Below are 9,419 nucleotides of genomic sequence, written 5' to 3'. Positions count from 1 at the left end.
GGTATTAACCCAATATATAACACCACCCATCCAGGGATGGAGGGATGATGGGCGATATATGATGGTGACCAGAGCAGACCAGATCAGAGCAGATCAGACCAGAGCAGACCAGACCAGCCCAGCCCAGAGCAGACCAGACCAGCCCAGAGCAGATCAGACCAGCCCAGAGCAGACCAGCCCAAAGCAGACCAGACCAGAGCAGACCAGACCAGAGCAGACCAGCGCAGAGCAGACCAGACCAGCCCAGACCAGCCCAGACCAGAGCAGCCCAGACCAGCCCAGACCAGCCCAGACCAGAGCAGCCCAGACCAGACCAGCCCAGACCAGCCCAGACCAGACCAGCCCAGACCAGCCCAGACCAGCCCAGACCAGCCCAGACCAGCCCAGCCCAGAGCCGACCTGAGTATAAATAGCTGTGTTTTACGAGACTCTGATCTTAGCCTGGAAACTAGCATGGCTTCCTAATGATGATATGCGGTATCACAGTAGGTTAATGAGAGGCCGGTTCTAGAGCTCATCCTGTATAATTTAAAGGCTCGGGGACACTCCCATGCTGTTGTAATCATCGTCCAGTTAAGCATTCCCATATGGTCATCTCAAACTGTCTCTAACTGTCTAGCAGAACCATTTCCAAACTGTCCATTACCATTCCACCTTGCAGCTCCGCAAACCGCTTGGGAGGGTTAGAGAAAAGATTAATACACTTTGTGCAGTCAGAATATTTTCCCCGGTCCTCGGTTTCTCTGCTAGCTTTGAGGAATATTGAATAAGAACTAAATCTGTTATTCCCAGCAATGCAACGGTAAAGTCAGTCCAAGTTGATAATACATTATTATAGTTTATATTTAGCGAACTAAACTGTTTGGATATGTCCTGTATCTGTCATCCCTATATCTGTCATCCCTATATCTGACCCTATATCTGTCATCACTATATCTGACCCTATATCTGTCATCCCTATATCTGACCCTATATCTGTCATCCCTATATCTGTCATCCCTATATCTGTCATCCCTATATCTGTCATCACTATATCTGACCCTATATCTGTCATCCCTATATATGACCCTATATCTGTCATCCCTATGTGACCCTATATCTGTCATCTGTGTATCTGACCCTATATCTGTCATCCCTATATCTGACCCTATATCTGTCATCCCTATATCTGACCCTATATCTGTCATCCCTATATCTGTCATCCCTATATCTGACCCTATATCTGTCATCCCTATATCTGACCCTATATCTGTCATCCCTATATCTGTCATCCGTGTATCTGACCCTATATCTGTCATCACTATATCAGAAAAGAGCAGACCAGAGAAGAGCAGAGGAGACCAAAGCAGACCAGAGCAGACCAGACCAGATCAAAGCAGACCAGACCAGAGCAGACCAGACCAGACCAGAGTAGACCAGAGCAGACCAGAGCAGACCAGAGTAGACCAGACCAGAGCAGACCAGACCAAAGCAGACCAGAGCAGACCAGAGTAGACCAGACCAAAGCAGACCAGAGCAGACCAGAGCAGACCAGAGCAGACCAGAGTAGACCAGACCAGAGCAGACCAGACCAGACCAGAGTAGACCAGACCAAAGCAGACCAGAGCAGACCAGAGCAGACCAGAGCAGACCAGAGTAGACCAGACCAGAGCAGACCAGACCAGACCAGAGCAGACCAGAGCAGACCAGAGTAGACCAGACCAGAGCAGACCAGACCAAAGCAGACCAGAGCAGACCAGAGTAGACCAGACCAAAGCAGACCAGAGCAGACCAGAGTAGACCAGAGCAAATCCAGACCGAAGCAGACCAGAGCAGACCAGACCAGAGCAGACCAGACCAGACCAGACCGAAGCAGACCAGACCAGACCAGAGCAGACCAGAGCAGACCAGAGCAGACCAGAGCAGACCAGACCAGAGCAGACCAGAGTAGACCAGACCAGAGCAGACCAGACCAGACCAAAGCAGACCAGAGCAGACCAGACCAGAGCAGACCAGACCAGACCAGAGCAGACCAGAGCAGACCAGAGCAGACCAGAGCAGACCAGAGCAGACCAGACCAAAGCAGACCAGACCAGAGCAGACCAGAGTAGACCAGAGTAGACCAGAGTACACCAGACCACAGCAGACCAGAGAAGAGTAGACCAGCCCAGACCAGAGCAGCTTTGTGATGTTTCTTTCTCCCATTGTGGACAGACTATAAGGGTGACATGATTATTGTGGTTGTTAGGAGTCGTATGATCTCAACATAAACAAAGCCTTGGTGTGTAGATCTGGACAGAGACCCTTTTCATCGCCCTTCTTCTCTATCCCTTCCTACCTCCCTGTTCTCCCCTCCTACCAGCCTGGTCTCCCTGTTTTCTCCCCTCCTACTCACCTGTTCTCCCCACCTACCCACCTAGTCTCCCTGTTCTCTCCTACCTCCCTTTTCTCTCATACTACCTCCTTGTTCTCCCCTCCTACCTCCCTGTTCTCCCCTCCTACCTCCCCGTTCTCCCCTCCTACCTCCCTGTTCCCCCCTCCTACCAGCCTGGTCTCTCTGTTTTCTCCCCTCCTACCTCCCCGTTCTCCCCTCCTACCTCTCTATTCTCCCCTCCTACCTCCCTATTCTCCCCTACTATCTCCCTGTTCTCCCCTCCTATCTCCCTGTTCTCCCCTCCTACTTCCCAAACTGTTTGCATAGTCAACTTACACACAACTCTGACACACACACTTGTCCCACCAACCATGCAACCAGGGGTCTTTTCATAGTCCCCAAATCCAGAACAAATTCAAGAAAACGTTCAGTATTATATAGAGCCCTTATTGCATGGAACTTCCTTCCATCTCATATTGCTCAAATAAACAGCAAACCTGGTTTCAAAAACAGATGAAGCAACACCTCCCGGCACAACGCCTCTCCCCTATTTGACCTGGATAGTTTGTGTGTATATATTGATATGTAGGCTACGCGTGCCTTTTTAAACATGTAGGTAGTTCTGTCCTTGAGCTGTTCTCGTCTAATGATGTTCTCTATTATGTCATTCTGTATTATATTTCATGTTCTGTGTGGAACCCCAGGAAGAAAAGCTGCTGCTTTTGCAACAGCTAATGGGGAACCTAATAAAATACCAAATACCAAATATTAATGTACGCCAAATATGCACTTTTATCAACAAATACTCATACCTGCAAGACAGTTTACCTAAACCCTTCAATGGATTCTTCCAGGTCCCAGTTTATCTAAACCCTTCAATGGATTCTTCCAGGTCCCAGTTTACCTAAACCCTTCAATGGATTCTTCCAGGTCCCAGTTTACCTAAACCCTTCAATGGATTCTTCCAGGTCCCAGTTTATCTAAACCCTTCAATGGATTCTTCCAGGTCCCAGTTTACCTAAACGCTTCAATGGATTCTTCCAGGTCCCAGTTTACCTAAACCCTTCAATGGATTCTTCCAGGTCCCAGTTTACCTAAACCCTTCAATGGATTCTTCCAGGTCCCAGTTTAGCTAAACCCTTCAATGGATTCTTCCAGGTCCCAGTTTACCTAAACCCTTCAATGGATTCTTCTAGGTCCCAGTTTACCTAAACCATTCAATGGATTCTTCCAGGTCCCAGTTTACCTAAACGCTTCAATGGATTCTTCCAGGTCCCAGTTTACCAGTTTCTCCTCCATCAAGACTGGGGGTCAGCCTGATGAACCAAACTACTCAGTAATCTCCTCCATGAAGACTGGAGGTCAGCCTGATGAACCAAACTACTCAGTAATCTCCTCCATGAAGACTGGAGGTCAGCCTGATGAACCAAACTACTCAGTAATCTCCTCCATGAAGACTGTAGGTCAGCCTGATGAACCAAACTACTCAGTAATCTCCTCCATGAAGACTGGAGGTCAGCCTGATGAACTAAACTACTCAGTAATCTCCTCCATGAAGACTGGGGATCAGCCTGAACCAAACTGCTCAGTAATCTCCTCCATGAAGACTGGGGGTCAGCCTGATGAACCAAACTACTCAGTAATCTCCTCCATGAAGACTGGGGGTCAGCCTGATGAACCAAACTACTCAGTAATCTCCTCCATGAAGACTGGAGGTCAGCCTGATGAACCAAACTACTCAGTAATCTCCTCCATGAAGACTGGAGGTCAGCCTGATGAACCAAACTACCCAGTAATCTCCTCCATGAAGACTGGGGGTCAGCCTGATGAACCAAACTACTCAGTAATCTCCTCCATGAAGACTGGGGGTCAGCCTGATGAACCAAACTACTCAGTAATCTCCTCCATGAAGACTGGAGTTCAGCCTGATGAACCAAACTACTCAGTAATCTCCTCCATGAAGACTGGAGTTCAGCCTGATGAACCAAACTACTCAGTAATCTCTTCCATATAGCCTAACTCTCACATGTATTGTTGTTTACCCCTCGTTTTCATATGTATTGTTGTTTACCCCTTGTTTTCATATGTATTGTTGTTTATCCCTTGTTTTCTTTGGTGTAAATAAATTCAACCGTAAGCACACATATTCAACTGCCAATTTACTGTTAGTTCCCTTCAGTTGGTTATAGTCTACATTATCATTCCATTAAATGATATTGTTAAATTTACCTTAATTTGCTTCCTCTGTAAAACGCCATCACGGCCGTGTGTTTGTTGCTGAGGATCGTTAGTAACAGTTTATAATATATATATATATATTTATAAAACATAAGCTAATTTAATTGTTATGGTTCGGAGCGCAGGTCAAGACATAACAGATTGATCCTGATGCGTGACGCAATACTTAGTACAAGTAATAGACCAGGTTATAACCTACTATTGAACAGTATTATCCCTGTTATAACAGTCTCATGGTTAGTACAGGTAATAGACGAGGGTATAACCTACTATTGAACAGTATTATCCCTGTTATAACAGTTCCATGGTTAGTACAGGTAATAGACCAGGGTATAACCTACTATTGAACAGTATTATCCCTGTTATAACAGTCCCATGGTTAGTACAGGTAATAGACGAGGGTATAACCTACTATTGAACAGTATTATCCCTGTTATAACAGTTCCATGGTTAGTACAGGTAATAGACCAGGGTATAACCTACTATTGAACAGTATTATCCCTGTTATAACAGTCCCATGGTTAGTACAGGTAATAGACGAGGGTATAACCTACTATTGAACAGTATTATCCCTGTTATAACAGTCCCATGGTTAGTACAGGTAATAGACGAGGGTATAACCTACTATTGAACAGTATTATCCCTGTTATAACAGTCCCATGGTTAGTACAGTTAATAGACCAGTGTATAACCTACTATTGAACAGTATTATCCCTGTTATAACAGTCCCATGGTTAGTACAGGTAATAGACCAGGGTATAACCTACTATTGAACAGTATTATCCCTGTTATAACAGTCCCATGGTTAGTACAGGTAATAGACGAGGGTATAACCTACTATTGAACAGTATTATCCCTGTTATAACAGTCCCATGGTTAGTACAGGTAATAGACGAGGGTATAACCTACTATTGAACAGTATTATCCCTGTTATAACAGTCCCATGGTTAGTACAGTTAATAGACCAGTGTATAACCTACTATTGAACAGTATTATCCCTGTTATAACAGTCCCATGGTTAGTACAGGTAATAGACCAGGGTATAACCTACTATTGAACAGTATTATCCCTGTTATAACAGTCCCATGGTTAGTACAGGTAATAGACCAGGGTATAACCTACTATTGAACAGTATTATCCCTGTTATAACAGTCCCATGGTTAGTACAGGTAATAGACGAGGGTATAACCTACACCATTCTCCTATTATAGTTCTATGTACACTAATCTTCCAACATGGGTTGAAGAACTGAATGAATCAAAACCACCATATTCTTTCTTTCATGTTTTAAAGGCTCTCCAAACCTGTTTATTATGATTCATAAATACTTTCCTAAACAATATATTTATTTAACCTTTATTTAACTAGGCAAGTCAGTTTAGAGCAGATTATTATTTACATTGACGGCCTAACAAAAGGCAAAAGGCCTCCTGCGAGGATGGGAGCCTGGGATAAAAAATAAAATACAAATATAGGACAAAACACACATCACCACAAGAGAGACAACACAACACTACATAAAGAGAGACCTAAGACAACAACACAGCATGGCAGCAACACATGACAACACAGCATGACAACACATGGCAGCAGCACAACATGGTAACAGCAAAAAACATGGTACAAACATTATTGGGCCCAGACAACAGCACAAAGGGCAAGAAGGTAGAGACATCACCAACAAACTAACATGGTCCAAGCACACCAAGCCAGTCGCGAAGAGGGCACAACAAAACCTATTCCCCCTCAGGAGACTGAAAAGATCTGGCATGGGTCCTCAGATTCTCTAAAGGTTCTACAGCTGCACCATCGAGAGCATCCTGACTGGTTGCATCACTGCCTAGTATGGCAACTGCTCGGTCTCCGATTGCAAGGCACTACAGAGGGTAGTGCGTACGGCCCAGTACATCACTGGGGCCAAGCTTCCTGCCATCCAGGACCTCTAAACTAGCACTAAAGAGACAGTTATAAATGTCAGGAAACTAACGCTAAAGAGACAGTTATAAATGTGAGGAAACACCAAAGTGACAGTTATAAATGTAAGGAAACTAACACTAAAGTGACAGTTATAAATGTGAGGAAACTAACACTAAAGAGACAGTTATAAATGTATGTGGGTAGAACCGACGGTGGCTACTGATAGTGTCTAATATTTAAGCTAGAGACACTATATGTGCAAAAGTATGTGGACACCCCTTCAAATTAGTGGATTATAAAGATCGATCAAAAGATCGTCTATTGTCAGATGTAACACTCACTACCGAGTTCCAAACTGCCTCTGGAAACAATGTCAGCACAAGAACTGTTCATCAGGAGCATCATGAAATGGGTTTCCATGGCCGAGCAGCCGCACGCAAGCCTAAGATCACCATGCGCAATGCCAAGCGTCGGCTGGAGTGATGTAAATTTCACAGCCTTTTGACTCTTGAGCAGTGGAAAAGCGTTTTCCTGAATGATGAATCACGCTTCACCATCTGCCAGTCCGACAGATGAATCTGGGTTTGACGGATGTCAGGAGAACGCTACCTGCCACAATGGATGGTGCCAATTGTAAAGTTTGGTGGAGGAGGAATTCGGGCTAGGCACCTTAGTTGCGGTGAAGGGAAATCTTTACGCTACAGCATAAAATGACATTCCAACTTTGTGGCAACAGTTTGGGGAAGGTCCTTTCCTGTTTCAGAATGACATTGCCCCCAAGCGAGGCCCATATAGAAATGCTTTGAGATCGGTGTGGAAGAACTTGACTGGCCTGCACAGAGCCCGGACCTCAACCCATTCGAACACCTTTGGGATGAATTGGAATGACGACTGCGAGTCAAGCATTGTCGCCCAACATCTGTGCCCAACCTCACTAATGCTCTTGTGGCTTGCAAGTACGCACAGCAATGTTCCAACATCTAGTGGAAAGCCTTCCCAGAAGAGTGTAGGCTGTTATAGCAGCAAAGGGGGGACCAACTCCATATTAATGCCCATGATTTTGTAAGGAGATGTTTGAGGAGCAGGTGTCCATATACTTTTGGTCACATAGTATATCTGTTTTTTGCATCGGCTATGTCTCAATGTTCTTTGTTTTTCTCTACAACCCCCAAACGCGTCTTGGGACTCGTCTGAAGTCGAGACATCCTGTCTGAGAACACCTCTTCTAGCCTTGACAACACCTCCTCTAGCCTTGACAACACCTCTTCTAGCCTTGACAACACCTCCTCTAGCCTTGACAACACCTCCTCTAGCCTTGACAACACCTCCTCTAGCCTTGACAACACCTCCTCTAGCCTTTACAACACCTCCACTAGCCTTGACAACACCTCCAATAGCCTTGACAACACCTCCTCTAGCCTTGACAACACCTCCTCTAGCCTTTACAACACCTCCACTAGCCTTGACAACACCTCCACTAGCCTTGACAACACCTCCTCTAGCCTTGACAACACCTCCTCTGACATTGTTCGTAACTCTTAAAATAAAACTAGAATTAAAAACCTTCTTTACATTTTAGTAGACGCTCTTATCCAGAGCGACTTACAGTAGTGAATGCATACATTTCATAAAAACTTTTTTTTCTTTTTCGTACTGGCCCCCCGTGGGAATCGAACCCACAACCCTGGCGTTCCAAACACCATGCTCTACCAACTGAGCCACACGGGACCTTCTTGGTACCAGTCCAAGTGAAACATGGATTTCATGGCATTGACCTTTAGCTGTGTGTTACCAGGCACCTCGGAGGCTAAACTATTTCACTCATAAACTATTTCTCTCTCTCCCTCTCTGTCTGGGATACCTCTGCAGGAGTAGCTGAATGATGTCATAGACTAAGGAAAGCCTGAAAGTCATCCAAACTACCATTTCCAGACATGGGCTACGGCCTGGGGCCCTGGGCACATGATGTACTACACTTAAGACGTCATAGACCTGAATAAGAGAACACATGTGAGAAATAGCCTACTCACACTGAAACAGCTGAGCTTCATTAAAACATTAATTTACTGCATCTAGCTGTCTCCTATGGTCAAATACAATGCATTCGGAAAGTATTCTGACCCGTGACTTATTCCACGTTTTGTTACGTTACAGCCTTATTCTAAAGTTGATTAAGTTGTGTTTTTCACTCATCAATCGACACACAATACCCCATAATGACGAAGCAAAAACAGGTTTTTAAACATTTTTGCAAACGTTTTAAAATAAAAAACGGAAATTTCACATATTCAGAGCAGCCTGAAATCTTCTTGGGTATGACGATACAAGCTTGGCACACCTGTATTTGTGGAGTTTCTCCCATTCTTCTCTGCAGATCCTCTCAAGCTCTGTCAGGTTGGAAGGGGAGCATCGCTACAAAGCTATTTTCAGATTTCTCCAGAGATGTTCAATCGGGATCAAGTCCGGGCTCTGGCTGGGCCACTCAAGGACATTCAGAGACTTGTCCCGAAGCCATTCCTGCGTTGTCTTAGCTGTGTACTTAGGGTCGTTGTCCTAGCCTGATTCCAGTTCCATATAAACTATTACAGAACTAGCCTTATTCCAGTTCCATATAAACTATTACAGAACTAGCCTTATTCCAGTTCCATAGAAACCATTACGGGACTAGCCTGATTGCAGTTCCATAGAAACCATTACAGGACTAGCCTGATTCCAGTCCATAGAAACCATTACGGGACTAGCCTGATTCCAGTCCATAGAAACCATTACGGGACTAGCCTGATTCCAGTTCATAGAAACCATTACGGGACTAGCCTGATTCCAGTCCATAGAAACCATTACAGGACTAGCCTGATTCCAGTTCCATAGAAACCATTACAGGACTAGCCTGATTCCAGTTCCATAGAAACCA

The 9,419-nt window shown here is 44.9% G+C and overlaps 1 non-coding gene across 1 annotated transcript; it reads right to left on the bottom strand.

The window, feature by feature from the left end:
• Positions 1-8,162: 8,162 nt before the first annotated feature.
• Positions 8,163-8,238, bottom strand: trnap-ugg (transfer RNA proline (anticodon UGG)). The gene has a single exon. It is a non-coding gene; the product is annotated as a tRNA-Pro (tRNA).
• Between the last annotated feature and the right edge of the window lie 1,181 nt (positions 8,239-9,419).

Source organism: Salmo salar, chromosome ssa19 (genome assembly GCF_905237065.1).
Source record: "Salmo salar chromosome ssa19, Ssal_v3.1, whole genome shotgun sequence".
Classification (NCBI taxonomy): Eukaryota; Metazoa; Chordata; class Actinopteri; order Salmoniformes; family Salmonidae; genus Salmo; species Salmo salar.
Note: the sequence above shows the minus strand (reverse complement) of the source record. Positions and strands in the feature narration are given on the sequence as shown.